Consider the following 23,061-nt stretch of genomic DNA (forward strand, 5'->3'; position numbering starts at 1 on the left):
CTTAAGACACTTTGATATACTAGATAGACTCCGTTTTGTGCAATTGGAAAGCTAGTAGCAAATTTTGAAGTCATTTCTCACTTGTTTTGATAAAATAGACTCAAGAAGAGGACTTAAACAAATCAAGAGGAACATAGTAAGGGGATAATGGAAAGAAATGATATCTAATAGAAAAATTACCAAGTAGAAACTTATCAGATGTGGATACCAACTCTAATGACCATGACATGTACTTTTGGATTAAGTGGCCTAATCTGTCAAGCAAGTCTAATATTTAACTCTTGTTGCACCTCTTCGCCGTGAAACTGGGCTTCAATGCTCCGATTATCCTATCTGATTCACGATCTTTATTCGACTTGTAGTGCCCGAAGGGTTTTCACCCTCAATCCTCTCTCATTTTGCTTTTTTTTTCTATCAACTCATCGTCGCCTTATGGTGCCTGTAAAAGGTTTTTATCAATAAGACTCTCTCATTTTGTTCTTTTCTTTTTGTTTTCTCTGATTCTGCAGAAGACAAGGCATTAACCATGGTAAAAATATCATATGCTCTTGGCATGTCTAAACTCAGCACTTTCAAAGATTATCTATGATGTCTTTTTTGGACTATAATGTGGCTTTTGGACAGGGTTAGAAAGAAAGGATATCATAAAGGCTCAAAATAACTTAGATAACATGGTTGATTTATTTACAACTTTTGGAATCCATTTCAAAAATTTGCCCAAATTTATAAAACAAGAGAATTTGATTCTAAGAAAAACCGTCACACTCTTAACTTCAAGGAATTATGAAATATTTTTTTTGGTGCGACCGAACCGTAAGGCTGCCTACGTATCTTGTGGTAACAAGAATCAGGTCGAACGTAGTTCACAACTAATTCTTGTTTTTTTTTGTTGTTATATTTTTCCCTTTTTTCTTTTCTTCTTTCTTTTCTTTTTCTTTTCTTTTTCTTCATTATCTCTCTTTTTTTTCCTTTTTGAATTTTTTTTGGAATGAATTTTCTAACAAAAATCTATGGGGACATGATTTTTTTTTTATATAACTCTAACTTGATTCCAAAAGAGGGGAGGTCAAATAAATCAGCATAGGCTCAAAGGGGTACCAAAGGATATAAAGTGTTTCGATAGCTGAAAAAGGGTCTCCCAATCTCTAAGAATACCAAGTATAACATATGCAACTTGAAGATGAAAAATGAAGATCATGCATAGCATTTCTTTTGCAGCATTGGTATTGGTATCACAGATATGCCTTCCACCTTTCTTTATTGCCTTGTAAAGTATAGAGCTCTTCTTAGGTGATTTCTTCTTCAAAATGGATGTTCTCCGTCAGTTTGGAGCAAACTCCCTTGGCTTTATGTTGTAACATGAGATGCACTTGAACTCATTTTCTTGCTTCAAATTGTCTAGGACGCACTTTCTTGAAACAAATTCTTGTTGTCCTCTTAACTTCCCAAACCATCTCCCCCAGTTTCACATAATTTGGGCTTTAAATGATCTCAAAATATCAAAATCTTTATTTATTTCCCTCAAATGTCCATGTCATCTTCAAAACTTGTTTCATTTTTTTATGATTAGACTAACTTTTAAGACCAGACTGAGAATTCCACATGCATGTCATGCCACTAGAGTCACCATGAAAAGAACTATAAAAGAAAAAGAGAATTAAACAAATATAGAGTAGAAATAAAAAAAATAGGAGATTGCATTAAACAGACCGTGAAAGGGTTCGAACAACAAAACAAGCAAACTAAACTGGGGTTACAACCCTGGAACAATCCTAGATAACACTAAACAAGTTACTACAACTAAACGAACTAGGAAAAATAAAAGGATAGAAGGGTTTGAGCCATAAGACAATATTCGGATTAAAACCCTAAAATAAACCGGATAACAGAAATGACAACAAAATAAACCACCAAGACTCCTCCTGGCTAGCCAAGAAATGAGCATATTTCCAATCACCAAGCTCAACATCTTGGCCCACTGAGTTCCGCATCTACAGTACTAGGACCTTTACAAGTCTCCATCACATTGACCTTAGCAAATTGCTTTTGGGTCCCTTCTGCTGGCTCATTCTTAAGATCAACTTTCGAAACCGAGAGTGATAGCGCTGAAAGCTTTGCAGCAAGTGGCCCTCCGAGGATCTCAGAAGAGTTCTCATAATCCTTTTCAACACAAATCATACCCATCATATGCGTCTCATTATGAACAGGCGATGGACTTTGGCTAGTGTCTACTACATCTGGATTTTGCAAGACAATGTCACCTGCCTCAATAAGATTCCGAACTACTCTTTTCAGATGCCAACACTTTTCTATGATGTGACCCGGGGTATTAGAGCAATATGGAGAATAATCAAAATTCTTTGAAAGAGGGTTCGGCATTTTTATCTGAATCGGCTTCAACATGTCCAATTGCCTCAACCTTTGGAACAAACTGGCATATGATTCTCCAATGGGAGTGAAAGCCTTTTCTTTTTCCTGTTGCCCTTTCATTTTGTACTCTGGATGGAGTACTGGGAAGGTAAGGTATGACTTTGGGAATTTTGTGGAGAGAAGTAGCATTGGGGAGGATTATCTGGAGCACAGGGATATCCATGGGGTCCATATTAAGGCTGAAAGCATTGAGCAGGAATACCCACTGGATCATGTCGTTGGCGGGGCTAAACAACATCTTTTCTATTTCTCTTTCTTCCACCCAAACTTACTAAGATGTTCTGAATGTCTTCTGTTGTATCTTTCAATGCATAATAACTCATGATTTTGCCTGACTTGATTCCTTCCTCTATCACCTCTCCCATTTTTACCACATCATTGAAAGGTTTGCCCAAGGCTGGGATCAAATGATTGAAGTAGGTGGGCCCCTGGCTTGCAAGAAAAGCTCAATCATTTCTTCTTTACCAACCGGGGGGCTGACCTAAGCAGCTTGTTCCCTCCATCTGAGCCCAAACTCCCTAAACCATTTCTAGGGTTTCTTTTCCAGCTTAGACAGGGAGGAGCGGTCTAGGATAATGTCTAAATTGTACTAAAAGTGCCAAACAAAATCTTGAGCCATGTTATCCCATGCATGCCACTTCTTAAAATCTTGACGAGTATACCATTCCAAGGCTGCCCCACTCAATCTCTCACTGAAATACGTCCTCAATAAATCATCTTTCCCACCAACACTTCTCATTTCACTACAATAAACCCTCAGATGGGATACTGGATATCCACGCCCATCATACAAGTTAAACTTTGGCATTTTAAACCCCACGAGCGGATGGACATTAGGGAACATACACAAGTCATTGTAAGACATGTTAATCTGATTTCCCATCCCTTGCATGCTTCTTAAGGACTGTTCTATACCTTTCATCTTCCTGGATATCTTATTTCGCCATTCTTTTCCTGGGAACTTTTCATTTTCAACACGAGGCTCATTTTGAGGGATATGATTGTATGAGTTAGGAACCTTGTGGGCGACCTCTGAGGGGTAATATTAGGCATCATGAGTTTTGAGTGGGTGTTCATTGTTAAATCTATGAAGGGAAGATTGTTGAAAAGTTATGATCGTGGGGATAGTGGATATGACAGGAGGGAAATTTTTGGGAAAGGTAGTTGGAGGATGAGTGATAGAGCTACTAGGGTGGTTGGGAAAGCTATGATAAGCGGGAGAATCTGGAGAGTATGGGGGATCATCTGGCACTATGACCGGAGTCTGGGTGCATCTAGGAAGCTAAGTGGTGGCGGGGGTAGTGCCTTCCCAGTCATCCAAGCCTGATACATGTCCGTCATGGGTTGTCTTAACATCTTTACCTATTCAACCAACCCATTGTCATGTTCAACCAATTGCTTTTGGGCACTAGTATCAACCAACTCAATTCTATTGTGATCTACCATTGTCGTTCGACTTTATGTTGTAGAGAAGAGTTATCACTTTAAGAACCACAAACCAACCACCCTTCTGCTATAAGAAGATAACAATGAGAAAAAAAATGAAGTCATCATGTTAGCGTTAGGGCATTTAACATAAGATAATCTCACTTTATGTGTAATGCACCTAGTCAGCGTTATCGGTTCTAAAATGACTTCGAGGTTACGAAGGTCAGATGGCACCATCCCAATTTCACTCTTCTTGCTCTGTTTCCTTCTTAATTTTCCTTTCTAGCACCGTTTGGTTTTTTATTTTCTTTCTCCTCTTTTCTTTTGCTTATCACTCTTTTCTTTCCTCTCATTTCTCACGTCCGACAACTTCATTCTCTTTTTTTCTCTTTTTTTTTTTGCTTTTTTATTTAATGATGATTCGATCGAACCCTATGTAGGTTGCCTACGTATCATGTCCCTCATGAATTAGATCAAGCGTAGTTCTGAAAAAGTAATGGACAAAATAAACTAAGAAACAAAAATCTTTTTGGATTTTTCATTTACAACTCTTTTTTTCGGTTTTCAAAATAAAACAGGAAATACAATAACAAGAGACTTGACAAACTCAACTATACTATGATAAACTCTGACACCAACTAAAAGAGTCAGTACTACTGAACATGACTATGAAGTATAAGATAGCAAAAAAATACAGACTCAAAAATAAAACTAAAAATCCTTAAGCAACTCTTGGATGCAATAGTCCTGACTAAGAGGGTCCTTGGGCGTCTGTCATGCTCAAGCTCTGGTAAAAAGATCCACACATGTATGAGAAAAATAAGACCAAATAGAGTTAAAGACTTAGAATACTATGTGAGGCAATAAAACTTTCTATTGGACACATACAAGATATGATTGTGCAAAATAGCCTACGTGACCAAAAGGCGGCTAGAAGTGGAGACTCAACAACGGTGACCTCTAATACATGGAAAAATTACTTTGAAGAAATGACCGATTTTTGTAGAAATGGCCTATGTGGCCAGAAAATGGCTAAGCATTGCAAATTCAACAAAATGGATCCTAAACAAAGAGGACACCTTTTTGTGGACTTAGGACTCTGAGACATGGGTTAATTGAACTACTTTTGCAAAATAGCCCTATTTTGCAAAACGACCTATGTGGCCAAAAGCAACTAGACATGCAAATTTGACAAGGACGGACCTTAAAGTAAAGACACACCTAATTGTTTATTGAACACTCTCCGGACACAATTAAACAAGCCATTTTGCAAAAATAGCCCTATTTTGCAAAACTGCCGATATGGCCAAAAGTGGCTAGAGATACAAGATTTGGCTACGACCCACGAAGCCAAGAACTTAAGACTCACTAGAAAGGTCGGACCCTATGTGGGCTACCTACGTATCACGCCCTGAAAGACGAGAATCAGGTATGCGTAGTTCGGGATGATTGGATAGAGTGAGAATAATAAATTTAAAAAACAACAGATTTGGAGAAAACTTTTTTTAAAAAAAAATGATGGAAAAGTGCAAAATCTTTTTTTGGGATTTTTCATTTATTTTTTTTTGTCTTTTCTTAAAAAATATGAAAGAAAAACATGACTTGGCCCTACTTGCTTTATTTTCATACTTCACCCTCTTTTCTCTCTCATTTACCCTCAACCGACATTGGCCCGCCAAATGACCCTTTTATCTTTGAAAAATGGAACGTGTAGCACATAAGATGCATCAGGATTGTCTTTTATTTTTGGGTACACCTGCCCTAGACGGACCCAACCCTTGTATTTAGTCCCCAAAGTCAAATGTGCATGATGCAAACAAACGTTCCTACTAGAGATCCGGCATAAGGCTATGTTATTCTAGGTTTAAACTTGGGGTTGTGTTCTAGACCTGGCTTACCCGAGCGAAAACTCAAATCGAGAAGGACAACGTACCGGGAATACAAAAGCTTCACCGACTTTGCAACTTATCCGAACCTCGTTCTAAAATTGGGATATGACTCTAACAGAAAAGAAGCCATACGAAGTGCATGCTTCCAAGATGATTTAGAAGACTTAGAGAGAAGAAGGGTTTTGTAACAGTTTATATACAGTTCAAGCAATATCAAAGCGGTAAAAAGCGACATTTAGCACATTAGGCTCAAACATGTGAAAATCAAATAATAAACAAAAGCCAACTATAACAGTTATTTTAAGCTCGAATTCTGAACCTTGAACCAGAAGTTCTGGGTTCTTTTCCCCAGCAGAGTCGCCAAAGCTATCATACCTCCTTTTTTACCCAAAAGGGTATTGGGAGTTTTTCCAATTAAAGTGATAATAACCGAAATGAGATTATTTATATTCAAATTCAGAGTCACCACTTGGGATAATTTATGGTGTCCCAAGTCACCGGTTTAAACTCCCGAATCGAGGAAGTTTGACTCTGTTTTAGAGTACGCGAAGCACAAAAATCCGGATAAGGAATTATGTTAACCTGAGAAAAGGTGTGAGGCACTCCAGGGTTTTGTGATTTTAGCACGATCGCTTAACTATTAATAATTGGCCTAATTATCTGATTTATTACATATTTAAAACCTATGTGCATTTTATTCCTTTTAAACTGCTTTTAACATTTATGGAATTATTTTCTGGACAAGGCACCATGTCGTACACTTGTCTTTTTACTACGTATTGCAAACCGCGTTACATGAAATGCACCCACGATTTACAACGTGTTTATTTTATTATTAGTATTCAAAGTTATGGCCGGATCACATGAAATGCACACCTGAATTTGGAGTTGTGTATTGTGACCATGCCACGAGAATCGTACCCATAGTCACGATGATTACTTACGCTCCGAAAAGTTTGCCTACCCATGTGTTAACAGACCTAACATGCTCCTAACAGTCAAAGAAATAAAACGAAACTAAATAAAACATTTATGTTCTAATTTCTCGTTCAATTTAATTATCCAACCCTCGGTATTACAAATAAATAAAATTTAACACATGCTAATACCACCAAAAATCATTAAATCAGTGAAATTAAAAGCAAAATGCATCACTTCACAATGTAATAGAATATAGCAACAAAGAGGAAGGTTTAGAATGGACCTCAAGCAATTACAGTAGAGTAACTGGGATCGGAATAGATACTCGACGGACGAAACATCGATCCATAATATGGTTCATTTCTTCATAAAACCACACATCATAAAGATCTGCTACACCAAGTCTTTAAACTAACCAATTAAAATCCAATTTTCCAGTGGATAAGCTTTAACAAGCTCTTGTGTATAGGTATGTTTGGACAAATAAGGTGCAACTGCATCTTCTTCCTTTCTCTTTAGACAGAGCCAACTTGAAGTTCTAGGGTTGTTGCTAGTTCCAACCTCTTAATTAAAATGATTAAAATTCGCCTGAGGAAGTGATATGGGGAAAAGGCTGGCCGAAGCAAATAAGACTTGAGCGTGGAGTTTTGGTGGTAAGGGATCTTGACGACAGGGGAAGGGACTGTTGCATGCGTGCGTGGTTGCCGGAGTTATGGTGGTGGGCCGGTGTTTTGGTTGAGAGTGATGGCTATTTTGTGTGGAGGAGATAGGTGTCGTTTTTGTGTATTTTCGAGTAGAGGTCTTTGGTTGGTGTGAGAAAAGGGGCTGCTGTGATTGATTTTGGTTAAGAAGATGAAGCAAAAGGGAACGACTGAGGGGGTCTCCTGCTGCGCTTGGGGTGTTCGATGAGCAGATGCTCTTGTGTGGAGGAGATGGTCGCTGGTATTTGGAGTTGCGGCTGGGAGCTCTTGGTCTTTTGTATGTGTTCGCTACTGAAGATTAGGGTAGGGATTCTAGGTTTTTTGGTTAAGAATAAGGGTATTGTTTGGGTGAGGGTGACGTGCGACGGCAATGGGGTGGTTTTGAAGGCTGGTGCGACTGTTCGGCGTGAGCAGCCGGTGGACTGGCGGCTGGGCTATTAGGGTGTTCTCTAGGGTGTTGTGAAAAATGAAGAAGAAGGGTGGTAACGGTTGGGGGGTCTCTAGTCTTAGGTCTCTTTTAAACTGTTAGGGTTTTATGGGTATTAGGCTTGGATTTATGGGCTAAGGTTCAGAAAATTAGGCCTAAAAATGGGTTGTTTGAGCCCAAATTTTATTTTTTCTCCTCGAACAAGACTAAAATTACTACCCCATTTACTAATTAATCCTACTTAAGTAAAATAACTATAAAAATAAAACTAACCGTTAAAACAAACCTATTTTTTGGTATTTTTCAAATATCATACAAAAAAATGCAATTAGATTAAAATTATTGCAAAATTAAAATAATATTCCTACCAAACTACTAATATTCCTGAAAATAAAGTGGAACTATTTTTGTATTTTTTTGAATTTTATGAAAGGTAGATAAACTAAAAGTAACAAGATAAAAATATCAATTACCTAAATAAAAGAAAATATTTTTTTTGTAATTTTTATTTTTGTGACAAAATAAAGTAAAAGAGTCAAAACTAGTTGAAATAGCGATATTAGGACTAAACTAAATATTTAAATGCTAAAATATATAAATTCTTGGGGAGAGTCAAAAATTACATGTCTACAACCACTACGTTGGCTAACCAATCTGGGTATTTGGCCTCCCTAATGGACCCTATTTTAAGGAGTTTAGATACCTCGTCTTTGATGAAATCATGTTTGACCTCGGACTGGGGTCTCCTCTTCTTGCCGGGTGGAATTTCGGGTCCAGGCTTAGCTGGTGAGTGGTTACTTTCAGCGGAATCCCTGTCATATCAAGGTAGGACCAAGTGAAACAATCTATGTTAGCTATAAGAAATTGAATGTGTTTTTTCCTAAGCTCGGGACTTAATCTCGTGCCTAGGTATACCTTTCGATCGGGTAGATGCTCGATCAATATGACCTGTTCCAGCTCCTCGACCGTCAATTTAGTGGCGTCGGAATCATCAGGGTCTATAAAAGACCTAAGAACCTCGTAGTCATCGTCTTCATCAGTCCCCTATTTCTCCGGTTGGTGCGGGGTTGGTGTCGGTAACTGCTATTTGTCTTCTTACTTTATGGCCGAACTTGGCCCCTTTGTAAGTGCAGATATCGGGATCGCCTCTTTGACCACAAAAATTTCCTTTATGGATGGATTCTCTCCATAGATTGTTTTAATCCTCCCGGTGTTGGGAATTTTAACACTTGGTGCAAAGTCGATGCCACTGCTCTCATGTTGTAGATCCATGGCCTCCCAAATAGAGCGTTGTACCTCATGTCTCCTTCGATCACATAAAACTTGGTTTCCTAGATGGTCCCTATGGAATTCACTGGTAATGTTATCTCCCCTTTAGTGGTTTTACATGCCATGTTGAATCCGTTTAGAACTCGGACTGCAGGCACGATTTGATCTTGTAGGCCGAGCTGTTCTACGACCCTTGATTTAATGATGTTGGTCGAGCTACCTGGATCAATTAACACATGCTTAACTTGAGATTTATTTATGAGTACAAATATTATCAATGCATCATTGCGAGGCTGCATGATCCCTTCTGCATCGTCGTTGTTGAAAGACAAGGCTCCTTCCGGTGCGTAATCTCGAGTCCGTTTTTCCCTTGTGATTGATACTCTGGTCCGCTTCAACATCCGTCCATTAGGGACATATACTCCACCGATAATCATGTTAATGACGTGTTGAGGTTCTTCTTGTTCGGCCTATTTATTAGAATCCCTATTTCTAAAATGGTTTTTGGCTCGGTCGTTTAGGAATTCTCGGAGGTGCCCGTTGTTGAATAGCCGGGCTACTTCCTCTATCAATTGTCGGCAATCCTCTGTTCTGTGGCCATTAGTTCCATGGTATTTGCACATCTGGTTAGGATCTCTTTGGGATAGATCAGATTGTTGAGGTCGAGGCCATTTGGTGTCCTTAATGCGTCCGATAGCTGATACAATGGCGACGACATCGATGTTAAAGTTGTATTCTGATAACCTTGGTGATTCCTTAGGCCCGATAGGTCTGTCGAAACTGTTTTTGCTCATGAGTCCCAGTTGCTCTAACCTCGATCACTTCTGCTCTCATTTTGCATAGAATTCTGCCTGGACCCACTACTTCTTCGGTTTCCATTTTGGAACCTGGACACAAACTCCTTGAGCATCTCATTATCCTTCTGTCTTACTTTGAAAGGTCCGACTTCCTGGTTTCAACCTTGATAGCCTTGGCATGTGCTTTCACGAAAGAGTCTGCAAGCATAGCAAATAAGTCAATAGAATTAAGAGGTAAATTGTGATACCATATCATAGATCCCTTCGACAGGGTCTCTCTGATTTTCTTCAATAGGACAGACTCGATCTCATCATCCTCTACGACGTTCCCTTTCATGGCGCATATGTAGGATGTAACATGCTCGTTTGGTTCGGTCGTTCCGTTGTACTTAGGAATCTTGGGCACGGAAGTTTTAGGGATTGGATTTGGAGCCGCACTCGGAGGGAAAGGTTTTTGCACGAACTTCTTGAAATTCAGGCCTTTCAATATCAGTGGCGTTCCCAGGATTTTGTTGACCTTGGAATTGTAGGTTTCTACCTTTTTGTCATTCGCTTCGATTTTTCTCTTCCCTGATTCTATCTGTTTTCTCAGCTCCTCGAGCATTTTTATGATCTCGGGGTTAGTCCCCGATTCATTTCCATTCGACCTCCCTGCGTCTGGTTCGTCCATGTGGGTGATTTACTAGGACGGATCGGGTTCAATTCTGCTCGGTGCACGGCTTTGGTTCTGTAATTGAGCTGTCGCCGCCTGTTGAGCCTGTAACATTTCGAAGATCATCCGTAAATTAATCTCGTCTCCATTGTTTAGAGTATTTTGCGGTGCCGATCGGGCTCCACCACAGATGTTATTCTCAGGGTCGGTAGGCAGACTTGTGTCGATAGCCACATGCAAGTTAGCTTCCAACGAGTTCGCGACTGAAATTCCGACGGGATCAACGGCCGGTACCTCGTTACCAAGCTCTATGTTGTTATTTTCATAGTGGTGACCGAACTCATTGTCAACAGATAGGGTTTTAATTGTGAGTTTGACATTTTGAGCTTTAACCTGAAATTAGAGGCACTTTAAAGAATAAGTGTAAAGTAGTGTGTGTTATGGAAATGTGTATCAAATAACCACTATTATCCTTAGCCCCACTGTGGGCACCAAACTGTTTACCCTCAAAATTGGGTAACAAATGAATTTGTAAGTGATTTTAAGGATACGTGGATTATATTGACACAAAGAGATAAATTAAATTGCAATTGAAATAAACAATGATAAAGTAAATTCAAACGACACGAATTGAACGATTACAACCTTGGGGGGTGAGCCACCCTTGAACAGAATGCACTTCGATCGGTATCAAGACACAGTTGAATAAGAGCTTAAAAAGAAAATAACACTATATTGTTTCTGAATGCATATTACCGTCTCCTTTTCAAGTGATCGAACTCCCTTTATATAGTAGGGGAGTCCTATATTAGGTACAACTCTACAAAAGATAAAAAAAATCCCCTAATTAACTGATTGCTAATCTCACGTTGACATGTGCCGAGATCTCCACCGTGATATTCGGTCGATTACGGATACCACAGCCTTCTGTTGGCCGGGCTTGACTACCTGACAACGTTCTTTGAAATTAATCAAGGCCAAGACCGATTCCGAATCATGTCCCAAATATCCTCGAGGACGGGTGTCAGGTCCGGACTCAAAATTGATGAGATCCCTACCTCGGTCTAGGCCCTAAGTTACCACATTTAGAGTTTGGCCTATCATGTCGAAGACCGGAATGTACTTCGAGGCCGGTTTTACCTGTATAAGTAATTCATTGGATGAACTGCCTAATGACATAGAGCATCAAACAACACAAAAAAAAATGAATAAATCGAAGTGAGTAAGAAATTATTGACACGATGTAAACTTCGAATCTAATTAGACTGCAATGAAATGCGGATGTAGTAGACCACACTTGCTAGTGTCAGCAGGAGCGGCTCAAGAAGATTGGTGGCCTAAAGCCAATTTTTAATCTGGGACCTTTCAGAAGAAGAAAAAAATTCATCTATATTTTTAATTGAAACCTATTTTTCTGACTTTTTAAGATGTAAAGTTTTTAATAGTTTCTTTTATAAATAATTTAATCTCTTCTAAGATATTGTTGATCTTAGATAATAGAATTAGATTCAAGAAGTTCATAACTAGATATCAAAATATTTTTTGATGCTCTGATATACTTGTTGAAACGCTAAAGAATGCACAATATAATTTTATTCAACGGTACTCTTCAACTATTTTTTTTATAGAAAAAATAAAACTCTTTTCTTTCTACAGAAAACTATATAACTTATCGAGAACTTAAGCTTTTCTGTAGAAACCAAGAAGAGAATATAAGAATGTACTACCCATTTTCTGATAAGAAAGATAAAAATAAAACTTGGAATATTGAAGATACCAAAAAATGGATTCTAAAAGTTTATTAAACGTTTTTAGTGAGAAATGTAAAAGGAGAATAATAATATAAGTACCTCACTAATAATGTCAATCGTAAAATTTAAATAATGAAAACTTTTATATTCGCGACAAGGGTTTAGGGGAAGTGATTCCCCTTCTCCAATTTTTGCTTCAATGGTTACATCTATACTAAACTAAAAGTTATCTTTACTTTTTATAAATATTTTATTTGTTTATTTTAACATACCCAGTATATTTAGACCCTACCTCTAAAGATTATTCTGAGATATATATGATTCAACTTACCTTAATTAGATATACTGGGTTCGAGTCCTATGGTTAAAAAAATCATGTTAAAATGTATTCTCTCTTTTACTAGGCCTTTTGCGGTACGAATTTAGATTAGTCGGGGTTTTAATACAAATACAAGTTGAAAAAAAAAATTGGGGCCCTCATAATTTGGGGGCCTAAAGCGTTTGCTTTAATGGCTTGACCCTTGAGTCGCCCCTGAGTGTCAGTAATCAGATGTAGAGGAAGAAAATAATCCAGGAACCCTTATATTCCCAAACAGCATCTCTGACTTAATTAATATTTTGGGATTTTATTTACAAAATCCGTAGTGGCTGCATGAGCAGGTGAATGATGGCCGCTCATCGTCACGCTTATGTATTCTCTTTCTCATTTCTCTTTTTTTTTTTCGTTACAAAATTTTATATTTGATTTTTGAATTCTTATCTTAAATGAATTCATCTCTAATATGTGATCTCGGGTTAAGCCTAGCAAATAGCGCTTTACTCCTCAATAGGCCTATTTAATGCGAATTTGAATTGATAGAGTAAGTGAATTTCCAATATGGAATGACTTAAAAAATAAAAGAATATAGAATGACTAAAAAAATTCCTCCATATAGATAAAAGTTGTTTTGGTAGTTTAAATACTAATTGAGTCAAATTATGGTTTTAAGGCTTATGTGACACTTGGTTAAAGTCAAAACTATTTGCGTAACCACTTATAGTTGAAAAATCTTGAATAAGGGATATGATATGATTTCAACGCTTCTAAAAATGGTACTCGAGACTTGACCTTGTAAGTTTAGCCTTGTGATTGTTCTTAAAGTGCATAAAAAATTAACAACTAGTTAAATTTTGGTTGGATTTTATTCCTCTCTGTATTCTGCCAAATAAATTTTTAAGTTAAACGTCCAGCTTCAACTAAGGTCGATATAGAAAAAGATATTTCTTCTAGAAAATTTTGTAGACAACTAAGGAAAAGATAAAAGAATAGAGTTCCTCTATGGACTTTGTTATGACTGGAGCTAAAGCTTTGTGGCCTTTCACTAAAGCACGTCATCACATACTGCAGCACACAGTCCATTATCGGTAATGGAATCAATAGCTTTCCCGAACAGGGATATAGGAAGAAGCCAATAGCCTACAGGCTTGCCAGCGGACTTGCTTGACCTATTGAAATGCCAGTATAGACTTCTGGCACATGGTCGGCTAGCTAAAGGTCAGCTTCGGTTCTAGGCAAAGATCCGCCACATAGACAATTGAGAAGTTTAGTGCAGATTTTTTACAGAAATAAAAAAGCTAATTACCGGGGCAAGGAGTCATGAAAATTAATTGAATTTGGATCTGACTGAGCGAGGAAGATATGGCCTGGGAACTTTAACCCACGAAGCCCAAGATCAAACGACTCTTTTTAGTGAAAGTCCAAATAAGCATAAGTCATGGCTCTTGGGCCGGCCGAGGTCCATCAGCTAATCCAGACACAGAATGACATGATTATTGGTCTACTCGTCCTTCATTACTAATGTTCCTCCCAAACGCATACACAAATATACATGGTCGTACAAGTAATAAAATAATAAATCAAGTATCCATAAAATCTTGTATTAACTACCCACTAAATTCACCAAAATTATTATTCAGTCGAATCAAGCAGAGTACAAAAGTGTGATTATACTAAACAATAATTCTAACTAGTAACTAAATTATCAAGCAGCAAAATAGTTATTGTGTATTCAGTAGAGACAAATATTTCAGGTTGTGATCGATTCATCAATCCTATTGTGCGTTCGTTAATTAACTTCCATTTCATATAATTCACTCATTGTTGCTAATTAATCGAACAATTGCTCTCGTAGCCTTCCTATTCAAAATAGATTAACGCATATATTCCTATGGAATCAATCTATTAAGAATGTATTAAAATTACGATATTTAATTAAGCATGGTGACTAGGTATATTCCTGTCCTAACCACAAATCTGCATCCTCAGAGTTAGTATCATGCTCTCTTCAATTCTTCTCTAATCTAAACATGGTTTTTCCACGCATAGCATAGATAGTAAATAGAACCTAACTGTTGGCTAGACAATTAAGCAATTAATCATAGAATTGAAGAAACAATCATATATTGGTGAAATGTAATTAAGGTTAAGTCAACTTTAAATAACAATATTCATGGCTAAATCACAACCCTAGAACTATGGGTTTTAGCCACTCATGATAATATCAAAACAAATTCACAAGTGTTGAATAATTGAAAATACTAAGAAAAGATGAAGAAAACTGAGATATCCTCGCTCCCGGGTGTTCCTCGTGCGTATTTTTCCATCAAAGTGGCGCCACCCCTCTCAAAATAGGCTTAGTCTTGCTTTTATATGCATTGGGTAGGTCTTGGGCCGAAATAACCTTGTCCCCGGCAAAGTTGGAGAAGTTCCCGTCACTAGCACCCAGGGCAGCTTGTGGCGCTTGCCGTTGGCAAATTAAACATTATGGATATGGCGGCGCAGGTAGCGCCCTACGGTGCCTGTGGCGTTACAATGGCTAATTTTTCATCTTTTGCTTCTTTTTTTTTTACTCTAATCTCGTACCTTTCGCCCTCTATTGCCTCCGGATGATTCCTACATATAAAAATAATACGAATAAGCATAAATCAATACAATTCACATCCGAAATCTATGAAACACGAGTAAAATATGAGGCGATATACATATAAATATATATACATTAAGCTAAATATCAACACCTCACACTTAGACTCTTGCTCTTCCTTGAGCAATGGGACTATCAACTACACCCTAACAACGTACACATCTCAACTAGAGAGGAGCACTTTAATATTTTACCCATACACGCTACCCTTGACTATGATCCATACACGGCAATCAAGCATGAACATATAAAATTCACATTCTTTCCGTTTAAACATGCCCAAGTATATCACTTTAATTCAATCAATTCAAACAACCTATCCGTAACCACCCTACCTCAAGAGCCGACTCGTTACCACTAAGCATCCTCAACTCGCGCACTCACCTAACAAAAGAAGCTTACAACATTACCAATCCTTCATGAGATCATGTGCCCTCACCACAAACAAAAGAATGAATATAGAATATTCTACACATTCACGTATGACCTTGAACAAAATTTAAGGATATCACACAATTGAACAAAATTTGCTCACTCTTATAAAGAATTTCACGTGCATCTTGTGGTCATACCTGTCACGACCCAAGTTTGCCCTCCGTGAACTGTCGTGACGGCACCTAGTCTCTACGACTAGGTAAGCCTAACAATTGCGGAAAAAGAAACAAAATACGAAAAACTAATAAAACTGAAGATAAACAAATATAGAAGCGTTTAAGATGTCGCTCGGCATATACTAATACAAGATCTCAAAAACTGAACAACTTCCCAAAACTCGGAATCTCATGAAATCACATGCTAAGGATCCTACATTGTGCGCTAACTCCAGAATGTCTAAAACAAAGTAAATACCGATGGGCTGTAACAACAAGAGAGAATGGAGAGGGACTCTTCGGTCTACGGACGTGGCAGATATACCTCGAAGTCTCTGAAGAATCGCCTCGCCTCAGGGGTAGTAGGGCTGAGCCGAAGAACCTGGATATGCACATAAAAAACATGCGCATAAAGGGCATGAGTACACCATAACGGTACTCAGTAAGTGACAAGCCTAGCCTCGATCGAGTAGTGATGAGGAAGGTCAGGGCCCTACTGATTATAGCTGAAAAACGAGGCAAAAAAGTATAAAATATGACAATATAATTAAATGCTAACAGTATGAAGTAACACAGGATAATAAGAATAACAAAAATACAACAGAGAAAAACATCACAGAAACAATACAGTTCAACACAGAGATAGCAATTAGGGATCTACCAGGATACCGTCCTATAGCCCCCAAATGTAAATATCCAGCAAATCGGGGATCTACCAGGATACCGTCCTGTAGCCCCCAAATATAAATTTCCAGTGGATTCTCCCAGGTGTCGTCCCGTAGTCCAACTCATAGTGCATCGGGGATCTACCGGAATCCCGAGCCGTAGTCCCCAAATGTAAATACCCAGTACTAGGGAAATCTACCTGGTGCAGTCCCTTAGTTCCAATATAAATGTGCAGGGGGATCTACCGGGATACCATCCCGTAGTCCCAAAGTAAACAAACAGCAGCAACACAAAAAATACTCAATTCAATTCAAATTTCATACCAAGGTAAAACAGGTATGTCTAACTTAGCATGCTGCACATAATTCAAATAAGGCAGTTTGAGCAAGTAAAGCAATTAAGTCAATTAGACACGATTCCCTAAGCTAACAACATGCTTAAATTGCAAGTAGTATAAACAGGAAAGGAAACACAATTATAGTTACTAAATAAAAATAGGATTTTCAACAATTAGCATAAGTACGCACTCGTCACCTCACGTACAAGGCATTTCAAATATCAACAATACCAAATCCTAAGGGGAGTTCTCCCACACAAGGTTAGGTAAGCCACTTACCTCGAACCGACTCAAAAATCAACCTGAAACCACGCTCCTACCACGAGTACTCGACTCCAAATGGCCCAAATCTATTCAAATCAATTACATAATGTAAATATAACTTCAACTAACTGATTCCACTAATTAATTCTAAGCTAATACACAAAATTAGAAAAAATGACCAAAACGCCCCCAGGCCCACATCTCGGAATCGGGTAAAATTTATAAATTCAGAATCCTCACACTCTCACGAGTTCATTCATACCAAAAGCACCAAAATTGGACCCCAAACGGTCCCTCAGATCATCACTCAAAGCTCTCCAATTAACCAAGCCCTAACCCCTAATTTACCACTGATTTTTCTTTAAATTTCATGCTTACAATGATAAAAATTACCATAATAACGAGCTTAAAGACCAAAGACTTTACGTCAATGAATCCTTATGAAAATCTCCCTTGAAATTTGCTCTCCAAAGTTTCTTCCCGTTGAAATATTATGAAAAATAACCCAAATTCGCAAAGGAAATCTTTTTATACTTTCTGACCTAGCTTTTTCGCACCTACGGTTGTCACACCTCCTTTTTCCTACACCCCGAAAGAGGTATAAGGGAGTGTTTTCCAACTTAAGTGACAATCGAAACGGGATTATTATTTATGAATCAGAGTCGCCACTTGGGATAATTTATGGTGTCCCAAGTCACTGGTTTTAAATCCCGAATCGAGAAAAGATTGACTGTGTTTTGCAGTCCGCGAACACAAAAAATCGGGTAAGGAATTCTGTTAACCTGGGAGAAGGTGTTAGGCATTTTCGGGTTCTATAGTTTTAGCACGGTCGCTCAACTATTATTACTGGCCTATTTATCTGATTTTAAAACATTTTTGGAACCTATGTGCATTTTATTCCTTTTAAACCGCTTTTAATAATCCAATTATTACAACTAATTATTGATTACACATTGCGAATCATGTCACGGGAACCATACCCACAATCCACAACATATTTATTTTAATTAACAAAATTAAATCGGGGTCGGGTCACATAAATGTACCCCCGATTTTTAGAATCGGGGTCACGTCACGGGAACCATACCCGTAGCTATGACAATTATTAATGCGCCTAAATCAAACTACGAAAGTTCAAGGCATTTTTTTTGTACAAATTTTTGTATTTATGTGAGGGCCATACATTATGGATTTTATTTGCGTATGGAGCACCTCAATTTATTTTAGGAAAAAGAATTTGTGCTTAGCTAAGGCAAACCAAAAACACTCCTACTTATATCTAATTTAAAAAACCAAGTATCATAACCACGTCACGGGAATCGTACCCGTAGTTGTGATAGTTTAATTACGTGCCTAAAGCAAACTACGAGATTCATTTTAAATATCTAAGTTATAACATTTGAGGGCCATAGATTATATGATTCAAATGTACGCATGGCACGCCTCAAAACTATTCAACTAAATGAACTAGGATATTCATATTTGGAGCTAATATGAAATTAATCACCGCAACTACGTCACGGGAACCGTACCTGTAGTCATGAGATTTTTATTATTAGGAAGGCGATTCAACTAGCTCATCTATATTTGCGAAATAAAAAAAAAACATGATTACAAGAACCTTGTTTTTACAGAAGAATCCATGTCACTTTGCAAGAAGATTATTAGCAGCTTAGCCTAGTATTCTATAACAAGCAACAAAATGAAAAAGTAGAGGTTCGATCAATCACTACATACTCCAACAAGACAACAGAAAACCAAATATTAATTAATGTTACTAGGAAGTCCCTTAATACATGACATATTTCACATACCAATACAGTAATCTACCATGAAAGGAATAGCATTAGCATTTAAAGAAATTGCCAAAGCTCAATGGAGTATTCATGAATACATCAATAGTTGGCATGCCTTTCACTAATTATCCAGTAACAAATGCCATTTTCCAACAAGCCTTACTATCTCTTACTATCATGCGGCTTGCAATCTTTCATCCCTTAGAACCCTATCCTCATACCAATGTTATTGTTATTTAAGAAACAAAAGGAAATAAAGCTCCAATCCCAATTAAAGTGCCGCCTATCATGTTATCAGAAAATGAAGGGGAAGAGTGAAGATGGATGAGAAAAGGAGTAAAGCAACTAACCAACAAACCTTAACAAGCTGAGATTAATGCCAAATGAAATACAAATCAAGTTTTTGAGCTTCTGTACATTTATACTAGGGATGGGAGTGAAGATCCTCTAATGAAGTAAAAGATTATAGTGGCCAACCAATTTCGAAACCATCATTTGAATTTCTAAAAAAACTAGTCATTGCAAAGAGTTATGTTGAAAATGGATTAGCAGAATCAAACACTGACTCCATCCAAACATACAAGGAAGATCATTTTTCTAAATTACTGCAACAGCTGAAGCTTCCAGGCAGTTTTAAAAAAAACCAAATTAACATAACCACGCATTACATTATTGGCAACTTACACTTATTCATTGTCAATATCATCACAATTAAACTCATCTTATGCTACAATGCACACCGCAATTTATCATCACAAATACGAGTGCTTTCCATGAAAGTGACAAATTAGCATTTACAAGATAACCTTGAGCTACTCAAACTTCTACCAGAAGCCTAGTAAAAATTCAATGAGGCAACAAAAAGAAAAAGAAGCATTGAGAAAGAGAGGTGTGTTGAAGATTATTTAACTGCAACAAATGAAACATGAGTGTGAATGTGTGAGGCAGCTTGTACAAGATGAATGGACTAAAGCATGTATTCACTTTCTAAGGTTGGTTGTGTTCGTGTCACAATAGCAACATGATTGAAGGTACTGAATTCAATAATACCAGATTTCAATTTTTAAAAGCAAATCCTAGCTTAAACTCGCAAATACACACAAATAAAGATTCAGCAGAAAATTCATGAAATGATCCTTCAAATTGCATTATAATCTCAAGGCAGAACATAACAAACACATGGAATTGATGTCGGATGGCTAATGTTCACATTCATTCTCAGTCTTTCACACAGGAGAACAACCAACAATTGTTCAGTAAATTCATGACTTGGACTCGAAAAGCAGAAAATATGCACCACACTAATCTAATCTTGCTAACTGGCAGATTCAAACCAAGAGAAAGGGAGTGATTGTCAGCCAGTCATGGAGAAGAAACAGGGCAGGGGATTATTCAGGTCCAAATCAAATTGTGACATCAGAGAGATCATGATCGAATGAGGAATTAAAAATATACAAACCACTGGGATTGACTTGATTAAGATTCGAAGATTCGTACAGTTCTTAGGATATAAACGAAGCCAACCAAACCAATGACGGGCAGATAACACCAGAGAACAATTTCAAAGAACTCAGTTGACACCTAAATTCAAGCAAATAGCCAAAAGATCAAATAAGTATCGAGTATAGGGCTGCTTGAAATTATCTTTCATTTGTAAACAAAGAAATAATATGAACATATGCAAGAATGCGACAGAGGACATCAAAGAATGATTTTAGAGTTCATTTTTCCGAGTTCCAATTCAATCGAACAAGTTGAAATGTTCATAAAAAGCGCAGCAATCATAAGACTCACAAACAAATTCGAGCTTCATAAGTTAATATCACAAATCCATACTGAATCTTAAACGAACAAGAATTAAACATCCTCGAACCCTACTAAATCCCTGGTTCTATTCATATTTGAATCGAGCCTTTAAACATAACTGAAGAAAAGAGGAGAAGTTGAACCTTAGATTTCTTTCAATTAAATATGTTTGGAAGCGATTACAAGCAGAAGAAGATTTGGCGACACACTTGAGAAGAAAAAACAGCTGCTAAAATCCAAGCTCCCACACGGAAATCAAACGTGAACCTCTTGGGTCTTTAGGAAGTTAGGGCTCTGTATTTGCTTGTATATATTTGAGGATGGGTCTGGTTTGGGGGTAGACGTGCGGGTATGTCTTTGGGCTGGTGGAAAATTGGGTGAAATGGAAGGGATTTGAGCTTAACAACCTATTGGCCCAATTGGTTTCTTTTAAAAAAAAGAACAACCCTTTTCATTTTCCCCCTCATTCTTTTGTTTTTCTTTTTCTTTCTTTAATTAATAAAATCCTAAAATTAACTCCTAAATTAACCTAAGTTGTAAAATTAAACTAATTACCTAGTCACAAAAATATAAAATATTTAGTCCTAAATCAAAAGGAAGAATCAATAGACTAAAATTAAATGGGGGGGGGGGAATGAGCTATTTTGTGATTGCTAATTAATTCCAAAAAATGTAAAATCAAACCTAAATGCAATGCATGGTGTTTTTGTAATTTTTTTTTATTTATAATGGAAATTAAACATGCACAAAACTTCAAATAATTAATAAAATTCTACAAAAAGTCCTATAAAATTGCAAAAATTGGAAAAAATTATTTTCTTATATTTAATGGGAGTAATTCATATAGGGAAAAAATCACTTGCTCACAGCTGCCCCTCTTTGCTTGGAAATACAAAGAGTTTTCGTACAAAGATAAAGTGAGCGGATACGAGCGATTTTTGTCCATTCGGATACTCCGTGGGAAGCATTTTTGAAAGATTTGACCGCACCCTGCTTCCGAGGTTGCCTACATATCCTTGGCTATAAAGGAATCACGTCAGTGTAGTTCGAAAGTTTTGATAGCTGGGACTACCAGGAAGTTGTGATTTCACTGTTGTTACTGCTGCTACTGCTTGCTGAACTCCTATTACACCAAGACAAAATAAAAGAAGCTAGACTAAACTATGATCTATGAATTACAAGAATCATATCTATATCTTCAAACTTGATCTTGCAGTTTCTGTTGCTCTATTGACTTGTACTCTCCAGATGAAATTCCTTTGTTACTGACTTGAGTTGTATTTTTGACTTGTACTCTCCAGATGAAATTCCTTTGTTACTGACTTGAGTTGTATTTTGAGGTGCTTTCCCTTTGTTTTCTAGGAGAGCGCCTGATTACCAACATTTGAATTATCTTTTTTCTTCTGAAACTTGAATTGTTTTCCCTTTGTTTTTCAGGTGGGCGCCTGATTGTTGAACTGAACCGTGTTCCTTTGAAATGACTTCCTTTCCTCTAAAACATGAATCATTTTCCCTTGAAACCATGTGCTACCTTCTTCTGAGACTGAAACTGTATTCCTTATTCTCCAAGTGGGTGCCCGATTACCAACACTTGAATTGCTTTCCCTTTGTTCTCCAGGTGGGCTCTTGATTACCAAAATTTGCACTGTTTTTCCTTGAGACTTGAACTGCTTCCCTTTGTTCTCCAGGTGGGTTCCTGATTACCAACACTTGAATAGCTTTCCCTTTGTTCTCCAGGTGGGCTCCTGATTACCAACAATTGAATTGCTTTTCCTTTGTTCTCTAGAGGGCTCCTGATTACTAATGCTTGAATTGCTTTCCCTTTGTTCTCCAGGTGGGTTCCTGATTACCGACGCTTGAATTGCTTTTCCCTTTGTTCTCCAGGTGGGTTCCTGATTACCGACACTTGAATTGCTTTTCCCTTTGTTCTTCAGGTGGGCTCCTGATTACTGAAGCTTGAATTGTGTTTCCCTTTGTTCTCCAGGTGGGCTCCTGATTACCGACACTTGAATTGCTTTCCCTTTGTTCTCCAGGTGGGCTATTACCGATGCTTGAATTGCTTTTCCCTTTTTTCTCCAGGTGGGCTCCTGATAACTGACAGTTGAATTGCTTTTCCCTTTGTTCTCCAAGTAGGCTCCTGATTACCGACACTTGAATTGCTTTTCCCTTTGTTCTCCAGGTGGGCTCGTGATTACCGACACTTGAATTGTGTTTCCCTTTGCTCTCCAGGTGGGCTCCTGATTACCGACACTTGAATTGTTTTTCCCTTTGTTCTCTAGGTGGACTCCTGATTATCGACACTTGAATTGTGTTTTCCTTTGTTCTTCAGGTGGGCTCCTGATTACCGACACTTGAATTGTTTTTCCCTTTGTTC

The 23,061-nt window shown here is 37.7% G+C and overlaps 1 long non-coding RNA gene across 1 annotated transcript; it reads right to left on the bottom strand.

The window, feature by feature from the left end:
• Positions 1 to 18,830: 18,830 nt before the first annotated feature.
• LOC107814874 (uncharacterized) lies at positions 18,831 to 21,049 on the bottom strand. The gene is made up of 2 exons (XR_012695667.1): positions 20,831 to 21,049; positions 18,831 to 20,462 (listed from the first exon to the last, which is right to left on the bottom strand). It is a non-coding gene; the product is annotated as an uncharacterized LOC107814874 (long non-coding RNA).
• Positions 21,050 to 23,061: the final 2,012 nt, after the last annotated feature.

The sequence above is a fragment of the Nicotiana tabacum genome, chromosome 10 (genome assembly GCF_000715075.1).
Source record: "Nicotiana tabacum cultivar K326 chromosome 10, ASM71507v2, whole genome shotgun sequence".
NCBI lineage: Eukaryota > Viridiplantae > Streptophyta > Magnoliopsida > Solanales > Solanaceae > Nicotiana > Nicotiana tabacum.